Below are 15952 nucleotides of genomic sequence, written 5' to 3'. Positions count from 1 at the left end.
TCATCAGCCCTTCCCCTCCCCTGCTGCCCGCAGGGGGGGGGGGGGTAGGGGGAGGCACCGCATGCTGGACTTTTCAGAATGACTCTAACATGGCACATTTGCCCCAGTAAATGAATGTTCCACCTCCACTGACTCACCTGGCAGGAAGGACAGACAAACCTTCCCATATGTGGGCCGAGCCACGTGGCCCAATTGGCTAACAAGTGCTACGGGGTAGTCTGCTTTTTCTTCTTGGATCTGGTTGTTCTCAGAAACACCCCCTCAAGTGACATCTGCTAGAGAGAAGGGAGGTACTAGGGCACCGAGAGGAAGCACGGGAGGTGGCACAGTGGCAGCCCACGGCATCAAGATGTAAGGACAAGCATCTCTTCTTAAATCTGACACAACACACCTATATCCAGGATGGGGGGAGTGGGGGAGGGGGAGAAAACATGGCCATCTGGGCCTGGCTCCCTCCCCTAAAAATCAACGAGTAGCATGTGAACATCAGTGGTCATCCTGCTGCTGGAAGCTAGAATGGGACCACGGGGTGGTCCAGGGTCCAGCTTTGCCAGGAAATGCGGGCGAAGAGGGTGGTGACTATCCAGAGGCTTACTCATTTGGTATTCCCCATGAGGTAGGCTGCTTCTGAGCATTTACTTAAAGGCACAGGATCTAAATTCAGGCCACTGGCTCCCACTCTTCCTGATACCTCCTATCGATGCCCGTGCCCTACCCCTGGCCGTGCAGGGACCATGCCCAAAGATGGCAAGAGAAGCCTGCAAGTTGGAGGGGTAGCCGTCTGTATCACCGACCACGAGGCCCACGTCACTCAGCATAGCGCAGCCAGCCTGGGGTCTCCAGAGGACACCAGGGGACACAGGCTCCTCTTGTCCTGCCCTGCTTGGAGCTTTGAGTGCCATGCCAAGAAAATAAAAAGAAGCCTTTGTGGGGGGAGGGAATTTGAACGCCACCCTTGGGGTAGTAAGAGTTAAAGCTGAAAGGACCTTCTGGAAGGAATTTGGAAGTCAGGTGTGAGGTCTGAGAATACCACCTGTGTAATGCCTCCTATGGGGCCTTTGTCATACCCTGGCACGTGGCTCCCCTGAGTTTAGCAGCCACCCTCAGAGGGAGGGTCCTGGGGAGACCATGCTGCCCCCTGCAGCCACACTTGGGGGAAGAGAACTGGAGGCCTATGGGGGGGGGGGGCGGTTAGCTTAAGAAGCCACAAAGAGGCCATCAGAAAACCAGGGGCTCTAGGAAGGCAGGAAAACAGAAGAGGGGAACAGGCAAGGTGGGGGGGCAAGGGCTACAACTTAAAGTCTGGGCCTTTGAGCCTCACAACGTAAGCCAAGAAAGAGCATGCTGTGGGCTCTCAGAGGCGGGCCACAACAGCCATTGGGTCCTCTCTGGGCAAGTAAGAAGGTCTTAGAGAGGCTGCGGGACGTCCACAGTGACATGGCTAATTCTAAAGAGGCCTGGGGCCTGCCCTGGTTCCTGCACACATGCCCCAGACCCCACCCCATCAACCTACTCCCCACTCCTCCTCACCCCCTCCCAGGTCCCCTTCAGCCGCCTCGGTCCCTACCTTGGGGCATGGAATTCTTCTTGCCCGATAGCAACAGAGCCCCTTTCTACACCCCCATTTCTGACTGGTTCATCCATGGAGACAGAGGACTGGCTGCACAGGACACAGTGCAAGTGCCTCTCCAACATCTAGGGACTCCTTCGGGAAGGGCAAGGAGGTCACCATGAGGAGAGGCAGGAACTCTTTCACCGGCCAACCAATAAACCTATACGGTGTCCAGGGGACCTGTGATCTGCCTCTTCCAGCCTCCTCCCTGTGTTTGCAGCTTCCATGCTGCGAAGGGCACGTCTGTCTTTACACGAAAAAGCAGCCACCTCAGACGACGAGGTGGGCTCTCTCCCATTCAGCCCAGGACAAAGGCGGCATTACCTTCCTGCCCGAGGGCTCTCAGCCTCAGGAGACTCAGGCCCCCCGAGTGCTACGCCCTACCCTTAAGGGAGGAGCATGTCCTGTGAAGACTCCCAGGAGCCATCTCTGCCTGGCGGAGTAAGGCCTGGAGCAAGGGAAAGGTGTGTAAAGTGGACGCATGGCATAGGGGGCAACGTGGGACCAGTGCGAGAGTTCCATGGAGGCCGAGTGCGGCTCCACAGCCAGAAGGGGCCCAGCAGTGGGCATGGTCAGTGGAGGCCACCAGTCTTTCCTGTCTGCAGGAAAGCAGTTTCCTGAATTCGGTGGGAGCCCAGACTGGATGACCCTGGCCACTTCACTCTTCAAAGCCTCACTTCTCTACTGTTCCAAATCACATGGTTGGGCTGGACTCATTTATTTGTATAAAAACATTAAGGACCTGGCTCTGGGCTGAGAGGTAAAAGACAATGCCTCTGGCTGAGGGAATCTACAGTCTAGTAAGAAGCAAAGAACTGATTTCAGTGCAGTGATCAGTGCTATGAGGCAGGCAAGCTGTGGTGGACACTGTTGGCTATTCCCCAACATGCATTCTCCTCTCCTTTCTCAGCATTAGGACCCACAAATTACAACTGGTATATGTGGTCCAGAATAAAGACTCCCTCTCCCAGCTCCCGTGCAGCAAGATGTGCCTACGTGGCTAAGTTCTTTCTGATGGGACAGAAGGGCAAAATGATATGTAACTTCTATGAAGTGCTCTTAAAGGGAAAACACATGCCTTTCTCCCCCATTTACCTTCCTGCTGGCTGGAATGTAGACTCGAGGGCTGGAACTGGAGCAGCCATATTGGACTATGAGGTAGAAGCTTTGTGTGTAACAAAGGACAAAGCATAAGATTCTTAGTGTTGGTAAAGCTGTCACAGCAGCTGTGGACAGCCGTGTTTGCGCTACTGTTATTTGGAGTTTTCTGCACTCACGACTAAACCCAAACGTACCTTTAAAAAAGCCATTATTTAACACTACTGAATCATACACTTAAAAATGGTTAAGATGATCAAACTTATATGTTTTTTACCATGATAGAAAAAAAAAGAAGAAGACACCAAAGTCAAATTCAAAGAGACAGAAAGTAGAATCATGGTTATCAGGGGCTGGGAGAGGGAGACGGGGTGGGGGGGATGGCGAGTTAGTGTCTACTGGGTACAGAGTTTCAGTTCTGCAAAACAAAAACCATTCTGGGGATGGATGGTGGTGATGGTGGCACAATGTGAACCACACCTGCCACCACCGAGCCACACCCTTACAGACGGCCGAAATGGTCAATTTATTGTGTACTTTACCACAATTTTTAAAAAGCAGCAGCAGCCTAAGCACAAAGGAACTTTCTGGAATGCTTACATGAGTGCACGTTTGCTGGGTCAAAACTGGTCAAACTACGTATTGAAAATGGGTGAATTTCATTAAATGTAAATTAGACTTCTGTAAGGTACCATGGGAATACCTCTAAGTAGCCAGGCTAAAGGGCTTCCCAGAGGAGGAGTCATCGGTGGGAGTTCGCGTAAAAAGGAGGCTCTACAATTTATGAGCTGATTACAAAGAAAAAAACATTATTTTATTTCTTCTATATCCCGAAAGACATGGGAAGAGAGAAAGGAAGCTATTGTGGGTTCAGTCTGAGGGCAGGCCTTGGCCTCTCTTCTAGGGCAACTCACCACTGCTGGTTGGTATAACAGCTCTCCGAGCACATGGGCTTATCATCAGGGGCCCCCAACCCAGTAAGTACTCATTCACACGTTCGCTAAGTGCACACTCCATGCCAGAAAGTATAATTCCCTGTGCGGGACGATGGGAACAGAATAGTGAATGATAACAGACAAGGTCCTACCCCACAAAACTGATGCTCTCGTACAGAGGATGGACATTAAGCAAGTAAACCAATGAATGAGTCTCACGAGTATAGACTGGGATCATCTCCATGTAGGAGGTGATAAAGGGACACTTTTGTTAGTATGACCGGGGACAGCCTGAGGAGGGGGCCATCAGGCAGAGACCTGGAAGAGAAGCCGGCCTTTTCAAGAGCAGCAGGAAGGGTATGCAGGCAGAGGAACAGTAAGGAGGTGCTCAAGGTGTCCAGGCAAGGGGTGGTACACGTCCGATGTCCCTGAAGAGGCAGGCATGAGCCTGGGGCCTTGCAGGTCACAGTGAAAAGTGTGCATTTCATTTTAAGGGCAACAGGGAAGTGATAAAGGATTTGACCTACCTAATAATGTTTTTAGAAGATCCCTCTTGCTGCTCAGTGGGAAATGGATTGGAGAAGGACAACAGTAGAAAGACTACTATGATCATCCTAGGAAACAGTATGGCATCTTGGACAAGAATTGTAGTGTCCAAGTGGAGGGAAGTGGTGACTTTCAGGTACACGCAGTTAAAACCGAGAGGCCTGGTGAAATCTGCATAAGGTCTGGGTTTTACAATATCGGTTTCCCCGTTCTGACGTTGCACTGCAGCTAGGTAAGATGTTACCCCTGGGGAAAACTGGGTGGAGGGTACACAGCACCTCTTTACACTATTTTTGCAATGTCCCAAAAATCTATAATTATTTTTAATTTTTTTTTTTAATTTCTCAACAGCAAGCACACACCCAAAAAAAGATGTCAAATACTAACTCCGGAGGGAGGAAAAAAGGAATTCTAATCAGAGCACATTACCAGGCTTGGCTGTAAACAACACTCACATAGTTATCCTCATATGCAAACACTGAATTGTGGTGAGCACGAAATTTTAACCAAAAGTTGTGATAACACTGTCCCGGAGATGCACGAAGAGTAAGCGTGTTTCGGCGGGGGGGGCACGAAACAGGCATATAAGAAAGCAAAACCTCTTTCCCACAGGCGAAAGTAAACAGATGATACTAAAAACTGAAAAAGGAGGAAAGAGTTATCTACATGAGAAATTCTAAAATACAGACGTAAATGGCAGAAAAACCAGCCAAAGTAGATGAGAGTGGCTGCTTTGGGAAATGAAAATTCAGGATGGGGAAACAGACTGCTTTTACGTGATAAACCTGGTAATATAACACCTTTTTTTTTCTCCATAAAGATGTCAGTTTGCTAGGCAATAAAAATTAAATATATTTAAAGAAATATGTTGAAGTCTGCCCCCAAAGAACAGAGAGGACTTGCTTACTAGCGGTTTGAATGGAAGTGGAGGTGTTGGAAGGAGGGGAGAAAGGATCCCAGATGACCCCTAGGTTTTTGCTTGGGCAGTGAATGGATGATGATGCCATCTGTCGAGACAGAAAAGGCTGGAGGAGTACGGGGGTGGAGAAGTGGATGTATTAAATCTGCAATACCCATCAGACATCCAAATAGAAGTAACAAGAAGACAGCTGCATATCCCAGTTCTGAGCACAGGGGAAAAGCAGCATTAGAGGTAAAATGTGGTAGACATCAGCATTTGGGTGGTGGGCACTGACCATGGGACAAGTAAGATTACGCAGGGAGATGTTACAGAGAAACAATCAAGCCCAGGCCTAGAATCTGAGGTGGTCCAATATTTCGAGTTTTGGGGGAAGCAAAGGAGACTAAAGAGGAGACAGAGGGAAGAGGAAAGCCAGGGGTCTGTGGAGCCAGAGAAGGGAAAGTGTTGAAAAAGAGAGATCAAGTAGGTCAACTGCTGTTAAGAAGTCAAGTAAGATTATTAAATAAAACTAAAAAAAAAAGTCAAGAAGATAAGGAGGACCAAGTTGTTGGTAACTATGGTAGCTAGTCTCCAAAGATAGCCCTCTCAATAAACCATGCCCTTGTTGTAATCCCTTCCCCTTCAACCTGGCATGGCCCTGTGTTGTGCTTATGACCAACAGCATATGGTAGAAGTCATGCTGCGTGACCTCCAAGGCTAGGTCATAAGAAGACTTGCAGCTTCCACCTGGTTTTCCAGGAATGCTCATTCCTGGGACACTCCCTCTTAGAACCCAGCTGCCATTCTGAGAGCCTAAGTCACATAGCGGCCATGTGTAGGCACTCCAGTCACCAGACCCAGCTAAGCTCCCAGCCAACAGCCGCCATCAACTGCCAGTCATGTCAGTGCGCTATCTTGGGATGTCCAACTCAGCTGAGCCTTTGGATGACTCCAGGCCCAGCTGCTACCAACCTCAGCCTCACGAGAAAGAAACCTCAAGTGAGAATTTCCATCAACCACAGCAGCATGAGATAGATTAATAAATTGTTTAAAGTCACTAAATTTTGGAGTGGTTTGTGATAGAGCAATCGATAACTAGACAGTGACTGTAACAAGAGCAGTTCGGTGGGGTTTTGGTAACAGAAGCCAGATTGCAGTGATGAGTGAGGGTAAGTGGGAGAGCATGGACTGCTTTTTCAGGAAGTCTGGCTGTGACTGGTGTGGCAGGTGGAGTCCAGGAGAGCTTGGTTTGTTTTTAAAATGGGAGATACTAGAGCATGGCTGTATGTTGATGGTGATTATTCCCGGAGCAGAGAAAGATGGACAAAAGAGAGGAAGAAGGAGGCAACAAAGCAGGGTCCTTAGGAAGCCCAGAAGGAGGGATCTAGAAGGAGGAAAGGCAAAGAAGACATGTGTGGAGGTGGGGAGGTTTATGAACCTGAGGATGGGAAGGTCATGGGTTTTCACACAAGCAGCAAGGTCATCAGGTGATTGAGAAGACGGAGGGAAGATGACACAGGTTTGAGAAAAGTAGATAATATAAAAGAGTCTTATCGAAAAGTGCACATGGTAGCAGAATTCTAAAAACAGCCTCCCATGATTCCCTACCTCCTAATCCCTGGAGTCCGTAAATGAGATGAGATGTCATCCCCATGACTGTGTTAAGTTATATGGCACAGTTGATCCTAAAAGAGGGATATTATTAGGGCACCTTGGTGGCTCGGTCCGTTAAGTGTTCAACACTTGATTTCAGTTCAGGCTCAGAGTTGTGAGATTGAGCCCCGCGTTGATTATGATTACCCGCCCCCAAGATTCTCTCTTTCCCTTTCCCTCTCCCTCCCCCCCCCCAAAAAAAAGAGAGAAAGAGATCCATGTAAGCCTAACATAATCACATGAGCCCTTCAAAAGCAGAGAATGTTCTCTGGCTAGCAGCAGAAGAGAAAGAGAGGCAGCCAGAGAGACCTGAAGCACAAGCGAGATTCAACATGCCACTATTGGCCACTTGAGAAGGAATGTGGGCAGCCTCTGGAAGCAGACAGGAGATCTCAACTAGCAGCCAGCAAAGAAACAGGGACCTCATACCTACAGCCATAAGGATTCAGATTCTGCCAACAGTCCAAATGAAGTGGATTTTTGCCCTGAGCCTCCAGATAAGAGCCAGCCCCACCAGCACCTTAATTTTGGCCTTGTGACACTCTGGCCAGAGAGCCAGCTGATCCCATCAGGGCTTCTGACCTATAGACTGTGTTGTTTAGAGCCACTAAGTTTTTGGGCATGAGCCCTGACACAGCCAGGACACTCCCTCTCTTGCTGTAGGGCCTTCTGGGGCAGCTCCACCCTCCACGTGGGGGTGACTCAGCCTCTCAGAGCCTCCGTGTCCTAAGATGATGACAGCTGTCATCACAGCTCTGGGCTCAGGTTTTGGGGCTTGACATCTTCAAAGTTTCCTGTCATCTAGACCTGAGCTGTCCCACATGGTAGCCACTAGCCTCAGGTGGCTACTTAGATATAAACTTAAAGGAATTACATTTAAGTAAATTAAATGTTCAGTTCCTCAGTCATACCAGTCACATTTCAAGGGCTCAAAAGCCTGTCACTACTGGCTGACACACTGGACAGAGGAGAAATCATTTCCATCCTCACAGAAAGTTCTGTTGGACAGAGCTGGGCTGGACAGTGGACAGGAACCATGGTTATCTGAACCATTGCCCTTCAGCAGTGGGCTGAACTCATGAAAAGGAGGCAGAACAGAAGGGCCCTTAGGGGAAACCTCTCAGCCCCACTCACCTCCAGCCCCAGGAATGCTCTGAGCACAGCAACACCTCTGAGCCCAGAACATAGTGTCGTGAGGCCCACAGAGGGGAAAGTTTCCTCCTACCGCTAGTCTACGGCACCAGCTCCCCCCACCCCCGCACTCTTTACTTCCTGCCTCAGCACAACTGACAGTGGGAGTCCTTCAGAGGAACACAGACACAACCTCACCCACAAAGGCATGGTATGCCTCGAACCCTAACCAGCCACTCACAGAGTCATAACACATGCCAACTCAGTACATTCAGAAATGCCCATATTTTCCCGCTGTGTAGGACACCAATAGGTCTGTAGGATGCTCACATTCCACCTGGTTCCTTCTCACCTCTATCACCTCCTGTCCTTCCCAGTGCCCTTTGTCTTGCTCCTGGGTTCCTATAAACACCTGCTGGGCCACAACCCAGCAACAGTGTTCTGCACAGAACACTCAAAACTCAGGGCAAAGAGGGGCGCATGGGTGACTCCGTCAGTTAAGCATCCGACTCTTGGTTTTGACTCAGGTCGTGATTTCAGGGTCCTGGGATGGAGCCCCACATTGGGGGAGGTCCCCGCTCAGTGGGGAGTCTGCTTGTCTCCCTCTCCTCTGCCCCTCCCCCTGCTCGTGCTTGCTATCTCTCTCTCTCAAATGAATAAATCTTTTAAAAAAATAAACTAAAGGCAAAGAAATGCCTCTCTCCCCACTGCCTTCTAAAAAGCAAGAGGTGAGAACACAATTCCCATTTCACCAGATTTAACATTCTTCTCAGCTCAGTGGTAGATTCTTGCTTTACACTGAGAAAACTAAAAGCACTTTGAAGTGATTTTCCCAAAGCAAAGACTCTGTCAGCCCCAAGGTGAATTGAAGGCCCTCTCTCTCTAGAAACTGAAAACTGCTTACAACTTTTAAATGCTGGCTTTTCCTGTACTTCCTTACCAAGGTGCCAAAAATCATAGAGCCCAGTCTCAGGCAGGCTCCCAGACAGAAGTCTCCCCAAAGCTGACTTGAAGACCATGAAGGGACCAGTTGGGGCCATACTAACTGGAAGACCTGAAGCCAGGAAGGTACTGGATGCTTGGAGAAGGAACTTGGCATGAGAGGAACCCCAACTATATAGCATGTGCTTCAAAACAAACTAGATTTACCACACTCTTATTGAAATGGCAGGGCATCTGAAAAAGGCGCAATTACTCAGGGACGATCCCATATACATGACCGCTAATTTAAGATCTGCAAAATGCTACTGATACTTCCTTTATTTACTGTGCTAAGCTTTTAGTGTTTGGTGTTAGTCAACATAAAATATGTATCAGGCATTTCATAGGATCACTCAGTCATCCTAATCTTATTTTTCATCAAGGGTCTTCAGATGCAAAACCTCCTACTGTTTCAGCACCTCGGTTGTCAACCGGTTGAAGAGGAGAATATTGCCTGACCCAGGAGAAATAGAATAAAAACTCTGAAAGAGGACAGAAGCAATAGGGATGGAGAGGGGAACCTTAGGGGAACAAAGAGACAGAATCAAAAAGATACGGTCCCCAGGGGATGTAGGGAATGTGGTGAGATAATATTTCTAAATAGAAATTTTTTTTTCTTCCCTTTCTCCACATAGTCCCACTTTAAGCAGCCAAGCTTTTGTGCTTATGCCTCAACAAAGGGATGAGACAGCAAAAACCAGGGGGAAAAAATGGGAAGCCATTTCCGGCTTTTGGATTTTAATTGCCTAGGCCTTAATAAAACAGAAAGGACTCGAGACCTCTACCAAAGATGTGGGGACAGTATCTTGGGTAAAGCCAGGCCTCCCACTGGCATTACCCTCAGCAGACAAGAGCCAGAGGGGAAGAAATAAGAGCACAGATGTTGGTGGGTTCTGTCCTCAGGGACCTCAATCAGGTTTCTGAGATCCAATAGTGATAGGGCCCCACCCCAACATCCTGGGGAGAGCCTCAGAAAGGAGACCCCGGGCCCAGAAAGAGGAAATGACTACAGAAGGTAACCTCTTTCGGACCGTCCAAACCAGCTGGAACCTTGGACACTGTCACTCTCTCTCTCTCTCTCTCGCTACCCCAGAATGATTCCTAGCCATCCAAGACTGACCTGGGAGCAGCAGAAAGACACCAGACCCAAAGAAGCCACGCAAGTAGGAACCAGGCAGTAGCCATCTCAGTGGATACTTGGCTGGCCATTTAAGAACAAGGGTCACTTCCTCTAGTGCTCTGGCAAAAACATATAGGACACTCTGCCAAGATTCAGGCAATCCTTGGAGAAAGGAGGGGCGACTCCATCCACCATCTGAAACTAAGCGTCCACCACTCCAAGTAGAAACGTAGGTTTATTACAGAAAAACAACGTTATGTTTCCTACATCTCTGAGTTGGCAGACTAAGATAATCCCTCTGTAAGAACTGGAGGGGGGAGTGGAGTTGGAAACCAGCAAATGTCTGGCTAGGAAACTGGATAGAGGATACCATCCACAGACGTAGGGAATAAAGGAATGGGAGCAAACTGAGTGGAGAATGATGAGTTGAAGGTTTGGATGTGTTGAGGGTGAGAAGCTGAGCGGGTGTCCACAGGCATGTCAGGGGGCAGCCTGATAATGAGGACCGGTGCTCAGGAATGAGGTCTACCTGAAACTACGGGTTTGGGCATCATGGGGTCCACACATGCAGCAGCTGATGGATAAGGAGCAGACTACAGTGATCTTCTCATGAGCTCACTATTGCCCTAAGTGTTTCACGCATATTTTAACTCATTTAATCCTCAGGTCAACCCTATGGGGCAGGTACTCCTACTAACCTCATTTTTTGACATGCAACGAAACAGATAATCAATGTTTCAGGCCTCAGAGCGAGTAACCAGAGGAATCAGAAGTCACCCCAGGAAATCTACAATCTGCATGCTATGATCTAGCTGAGAAGCAAAGAGCAGGAAGGAGATGTCAGGAGGAAATGTTAAATCACGAAACCCAAAGGAAGAGAGGACTTCAAGGAGGGATTGGTGGGAGGCACCAAATTTGCAAAAGATCCAGTAACTGATTATAACTGAACAGGCCCATGGGATTGCGCTTGGGAGATTGCAATGCCCGGGGGAGGGAGGTGTCCTGACATCTGGGAGGCAGAGGATGTGTGGGCGCTGTGGGGACCGGGAGGTAGGGAAATACGGGGAGCACGACTCTCCCAAGAGAGCTGTGAAGAGGAGAGGGCTAGAATCTGCGTTCTCAAAAAGGAGAACAATTTAGAGACTATTATACAGCGAATGGGAAGTCAGTAGAAGAGTAAAGTTTTAAAGACACAGGCCTGTGAACCTTGACAGTGACTGTGAGCAAGAAGAGAAAGAACGCTGGAGACACCTTCTATCCATGACTTGAACCTCACACGGGCCCTGGATGCTGCCTGACAGCCCCGCTGTGCTTCCACAGGCCGGCCACCGTCCTGCTCGCTGGCACAGTGGCTCTCAGAGGGCTGTCCTCCCACCGGCAGCTTCAGCATCATCCAGAAACTTGTCAGAAATGCAAGTTCTCCCACCCAGCTCAGACCTCTGGGATCAGAAAGTCGGGGCAGGGCTTTAACAGACTCTCTAGATGATTCTGTTACACACTCAAGTGAGAACCACTGCCCTCAATGACTCATTTATAACAACTCTCTCTTTCAACGTCCACCCCCTCCCACTTCATCCTCCCTCTCAGCTGACCTTGCCTCCTAATTTACTGAGAGAGGCCATCGGGAGAGAGTGTCCTCTCACTTCTGCCACATCCACCCTCCTCCCTGCATCTGGGCCCAAATGTGTTGCCTACTCTCTTCTTCGTACTTTGGATGGATGCTTTGTGCCCTGGTTTCTGTACTGGATCCCCTCAAGGATGCCTCAAGGACATTGCTCAGGCTCTTTTCTCTCCTCCACATCACCAGTGCTCACCCTCCACTGGCTCTTTCTCATCAGCATACAAACTATGGTTATTTTTCCCATTTAAAAATGTTTCTTGACCTCACTTCTTTTACTTCCCACCCAACCTCTCTCCTTCCTTTACCACAAAACTCCTCCAAAGAGTTGCCCACACTGTACCCCATTCCTCTCCTCCCATCCTTCCTTGGGCCTATCCACAGACTTTCACCCCACCGCTCCACCAAAACCATTCTTGTCAAGGTCACCAACACCCTGTAAATCAATTCCCAGACTTGTGTTACTTAATCCATATACAGCATTTGACACAACCAATCTTTCTCTCCTCCATGGTAACTTCCCTTCTCTGGGCTTATGGTGTAACAACATCCCTCAGATTTTTTCTTCTCTACTTCGTAGCCATTTCTCAGTCTCTTTGATGGTTCCTACTCAATTCTACAGCCATTTAATGTCAGGGGGCTTCAGGATTCAGTCCTCGCACGTCTCAATTTTTCCTCCCTTAGTGACCTCCCCCAATCTCATGGCTTTAAAGAATAACCATATGCCAATGACTCTCAATTCTTTATCTGCAACCCAGACCCTGCCAAACTTGTACATCCAACCGCTTTCTTGACATCTTGACACGCCTAAGAGGCAACTCAAACTTAATACGTATTAACATGTATTAAACCAAGCTCCTGCCCTCCCCCCCACCCCACCTTCTCAGTTAATGTTCAAACCAAACTCCTCCCTTTCTCTCACGCCACCTCATCCATCAGAAAACCTTACTGGCTCTACATTCCAAATACATCCAGAACCCAACCACTCCTCACCACCCCTCCTGCTACCTACCACACTGACACCACCATCTCTCACCAGATCATTTTAGTGACATCCTAAATGGTCTCTTGCTTCTACTCTGGCTCTTTTCAGATATGTTCTCATACATCAGCTGAAAGGATTCTGTTAAAATAAAAGTCAGATCCATGTCCATCCTCTGGTTAAAATACTGCAATGGCTCCCATCTCAGAGTAAAAGTGGAAGTCATCAAAATAGCCTTAGGGCCCTATATGGTGCAATCCCTGCCTGCTCTCATTGACCTCATCTCCCACACTCCCTCTCTTCACTCCAGCCACACTGACCTTCCTGTTCTTCCTCAAAAATGGCAAGTGTGTTTCTACCTCACCACAACCTTTGCATTTATAGTCCCCCTCTGCCTAGAACATTCTTCCCCTAGATAGCCAGATGATTCACTCCCTCACCTCCTGTTCACTCAAATGTCACCTTCTCATTGAGACCATCTCTGATGACACCTTAGACACTCTGTATCCCCCTGTGTTTTATTTGCTTCCATAGCTCCTACTGCCATCTATCATACTACAGATTTCACTTATTTTGTAATTGATTTCTGCTTCTTCTAGAATGTAAGCTCCTTGAAGGCAAAGTTTTGCCTGTTTTGTTCACTGCTGTTTCCCCTGTGCCTAGAAGAGTGCCCAGTACATCCAACAGCTATCCATAACACGTGATGGAGTGAGGGCCCCAAGGGAGTATGAAGAGATGAGATCAGAAGGGATTCATCTTGGACCAGAAGAAGGAAGCGTCCTCTTTCACTGCCCCGGAGCAGAGGTAAGAATGGATTCAATTATGTTTGTAGGCACAAATTTCAAGTATTTTCCTCTTAGTTGCCCCTAGTTTCTCTGGGAAATAGAAGACAAGGAAGGACTTGAGGAGAATGGTGATGGACACAACAGCAGCCATGGAGAAGGGGAAAAGGAGCTAAGGACACTAGGGAGGACAATCCAGGTGAAATTGAAAACCTGGGTTTACCTCGGCACCAATCTACCTGGCAGCGCAATTTTCTTCAACAGCATGGGATACACAACGAATGGGAGTGTCGAAGTTGCCTCTCGGCTTTTTCTTGAAAAAGTAAAAAGACTCCCCTCCACTACCTGAGGGCCTCCGTGTACCCGGTCAGGGAGCCATCATCAATCATCACCAATCACTGGTTTGTTAGTAAAATGAGCCAAGAGTGTGTTTAAGAAGAGAGAGGAGGAGGGGAGGCGGAAGAACAGGCCTCCTCCCACACCGGTGGGAAGGAGCGGGAACGTTTAGCCTTCCCTCAAACCTGGAAGTTGATATATATACCCTAGGGCTCAAATGCTGGGCCTCCTCCCCGGAACCCCTCCTCGTCGCGGTCCTGCCACATACCGGTCCGCTTCTTGTCGCGTTCCACCCCCTTCGAGCTCGCGTGCTTTTCCTCCACGTGCTTCTCTGTATATACCGGTCGCCTGGGAGACTCCGGCCGGGCGGAGCTCTCCTGACGCCACAATAGGAACAAGCCAATAGCCGTGACGCCTCTCAGTGACGCGAGACGCGCGGTGTGGATTTGCCGGCCGGGGCGCAATGAGGCGGCTGCCCGCTGGGTGGCGCCGATTTCCCGGGGAGGTCCTTACTGGGCCCCCGGCGGAGGTGGGGGAGAGGCGGGCAGGAGCCGAGGCCAGGGAGCCCTCTGCGTCAGCTGCTGCTCGCCGCGCCAGTACCAGCCGGGACTCACCCACAGCTCCATGCTTGTGCCCGGCTCCACTCGTCCATCCTCGAAGAGGAAGGTACGTGCCACCTGTCGAAGACTAGGGAGGAGGGATGCGGAGGTCATCTCCGTTGTTGGCTCAGAAAGTGAGGTGTCAAAGACAGCCTGGGGAGAATGGGCACTAGAAATGTAGAGCGAGCTCCAGCTGTGCGTTGGAGCTCCAGCTGTGGGTGCCAGTTGTGTTGGGGGTGGGGGACCTGCCAGCTGACAGCCCAGGGTGCCAGGAAGAGCCATCTGTGTGCAGATCAGTGTGTTCTAAGGAAATGCTGCTTGGGCAGGTCCGCGTCTCTGTGCCCTGTGCAGCATATGGCCTAAGAGCGACGCCCGGACACTGACAACCCCTTCCCGACGTGTGCGTCCAGTTCACTTACTCCGCCCTGTTAAAGCTCCTGGGGGCTGTCTCTGGTCAGTTTGCCAAAGGGGTGAGGGTGGGGGTAGGGCAGCAGTTAAGTGGCAGGGGAGATTTTCCACCAATCCCAAACCAAAAAGAGGCATCTTTGAAATTCTCACCAATCCCAAACCAGAAACAGGCACGGGGTGCTCAGAGGCGAGTAACTTACACTTAACAGCCACGGCAAGCCTCGGCCAACCCATTCTAGCTGTTCTCTGAGGAGTGAACGTCTGCCTCCCAATCCTCCTGCTTTTAGAATGGGGCTGAGCTGGAGATCATGGTGATGTTCACCTCCCCAGGCATGGGCATGAGAAGGTTCCCCCAAGTCCAACCCCGTAAAGTGGAGGAAAGGAGAGCTGGTTGCGCTGGGGTTGGGGCATCCCCCACTCCTTTGATACTGTAGATGTGTGCCAAACTGGAGTCGGAATGAGGACTGGCATGAGGGCCAGGGACGAGGGCGTCCTCTGAAGTGCATCACCGGGACCCAAGCTGAGTCAGTAGCCTCTGCTGAGACAGGGTGGAGGCACCATCCTGGGTACTCCCAGTCCTCAGGGAGAGCCGTCGAGAAACAGGAGACACAGACTGGGAGCAGACAAGAGCACCAAGGCCCAAGAGGTTAAGAATCCTGCACCATCCTCCTGTGAGCCTGCCCAGCCCAGCTCTGTGGCCCTGGAATCCTGAGCATTCTGACAGGTAGAGTGGAACCAGCCCAGAGCGGCTTTCTCCTGGTAGCCTTGGGGCAGCTACACTTGCTGTATTTTTCTAAGCGAAGGGGGAAGGAGCCGAAATAGGCCTGGCCATTCTCCACTGGATGGGCTGGACATCTGGGAATATAGTAAGAGTCATTTGCCCTTGCCAGTTATGGGACATGGACCAGCTCAGAAAACCATGGGGCTATTGTCTGGCTTTAGAACAGAGGACTCCCAAGGGGTGGCCCAGAGGCCCTATTCTCCCTAAGAAGGTTTCCATGGTAGGTACTACTACAAATACTGCCACTAATCATAATAATTAGTGGAAGTATTCAGTATAATCGTTATCATTTATTGAACTTTTACCAGGTGTCAGGAAATTTACAAATATTATTTAATCCTCACAACTGTGAGGTATAGCATTATTATAATTTTTACTCCTGTTTTATAGATTAAATCACTAAGGTTCAGACGGCTTACATGACTTGCCCACTGTCTCAGAGCCAATACAAGCCAGGCCTAGAAGTCCA

At 49.5% G+C, this 15952-nt stretch overlaps 1 long non-coding RNA gene across 7 annotated transcripts in view; it reads right to left on the bottom strand.

Annotated features, from left to right (window-relative positions):
- Positions 1 to 15952, bottom strand: part of LOC113259955 (uncharacterized) — a 242226-nt gene that overhangs the window by 211403 nt on the left and 14871 nt on the right. The window contains exon 1 of one of the 7 annotated variants that reach the window (XR_006410226.3): positions 9978 to 10147. The exons of the other annotated variants lie outside the window; for them this stretch is intronic. This is a non-coding gene — a long non-coding RNA (uncharacterized LOC113259955). Of the gene's footprint in view, positions 1 to 9977; positions 10148 to 15952 lie in introns of those variants that run through there. 7 annotated transcript variants of the gene reach the window in all.

Source organism: Ursus arctos, unplaced genomic scaffold, assembly GCF_023065955.2.
Source record: "Ursus arctos isolate Adak ecotype North America unplaced genomic scaffold, UrsArc2.0 scaffold_22, whole genome shotgun sequence".
In the NCBI taxonomy this organism is placed as follows: domain Eukaryota; kingdom Metazoa; phylum Chordata; class Mammalia; order Carnivora; family Ursidae; genus Ursus; species Ursus arctos.
The sequence above is the reverse complement of the archived record's forward strand: the minus strand, read 5'-3'. Positions and strand labels throughout refer to the sequence as shown.